Genomic DNA, 1386 nt, shown 5'->3' on the forward strand with positions numbered 1-1386 from the left:
TGGTGAAGCCAATGACATGATCGAGGCTCACAAAAATACTATCTCCAAGATGGAGGGGCATAGTCGTGACTATGCCGATGAGATTTCGGATCTTTCCAATATTCTTGAGGAAGGGCGTGGTCTTCGTTTGGCTCTTGAGGAGTCACACAACATTGATCACACTAAGTTAAAGAAAGATTTTGATCATGCTCTTGTTGTTTCTCGTGCGCTAAACTCCGAGAAGGCCAAGCTCGGGGTTGATCTTGCTAGACTCAAAGAGGAGTTTGACTTACTTGACAAGGCTCACAAGGTCTTGAAGGGTGCTCATGCAAGCCTCAAAGAGTCTCATGATCAACTTCAAGTAAAGCTAACCAAGGAGAAAGCCATTTTTCCTCGTATGATGTTAATTCTTGTTGTAGGTAAAGCGAACGTGAAGCGTGCGTAGAGTTCTATCGGTGGTCGACAGAACTTGAGGGAATATTTGTTCTACCTTTAGCTCCTCGTTGGGTTCGACACTCTTACTTATCAAAAGAGGCTAGAATTGATCCCCTATACTTGTGGGTTATCACACGCTAGGGTGTACTTCTCGCTCACCAACAACCCGCCGCCTTTCACGTACATCTTTCTTGTACCTGCTCATCGTTGCACCAGTGGTGCCAACAATATTCACGATTTTGTAAAATGTTTGTGGATTCAAAAAATATTTGTGATTTTGTAAAAAGTTTGCTTATTCAAAAAATGTTCGTCATTTTGAAAACAAATGTTCGGAAAATCAAAAAATGTTCATGACTTTCTAAAAAGTTCATGTACTAAAAAATGTTAATGAAATTGGTCAAAATTTTGCCAATTCAAAAAATGTTCATGAATGGAAAATTATCCTAAAAATTCAAAAACTGCCCATGACTTACAAAATAGTTTATTCACTCATAAAATGTTCGCTGATTCAAAAAATGATCATGCATTTCAAAAATTGTTCTTTAAATATAAAAATGTTCATTAAATAAAAAATGATCATGAATTTAAAAAATGGTTCCACCAATTTCCAAAAAGATGTTCGTCGGTTCTTGAAATGTTTGTCGATTCAAGAGAATTGTTTTAAAATATGTTCACAATTTAAAAAAATACTTTCGAATATTATAAAATATTCATGAATTCAAATAATGTTCTTGATCTTAGAAAATGTTCAAAAATTTGTAAAAGAGCTTACGAATTTCAAAAATGTTCATGATTTCAAATACGTGCACGAGTTTAAAAAATGTTCATGATTTAACGAAATAGAGAGTTATAGTGTGTCTCAGTGATGCAGCAAAATATGGTCATGGCCATTGGAGATTATAATTTTTATTTCCCGTTGCAACGTACGGGCTCTTTTGCTAAAATACGAAATTGAAATCCACGGCCAATTAC

This window comes from Triticum dicoccoides, chromosome 2A (assembly GCF_002162155.2).
Source record: "Triticum dicoccoides isolate Atlit2015 ecotype Zavitan chromosome 2A, WEW_v2.0, whole genome shotgun sequence".
Taxonomy (NCBI): domain Eukaryota; kingdom Viridiplantae; phylum Streptophyta; class Magnoliopsida; order Poales; family Poaceae; genus Triticum; species Triticum dicoccoides.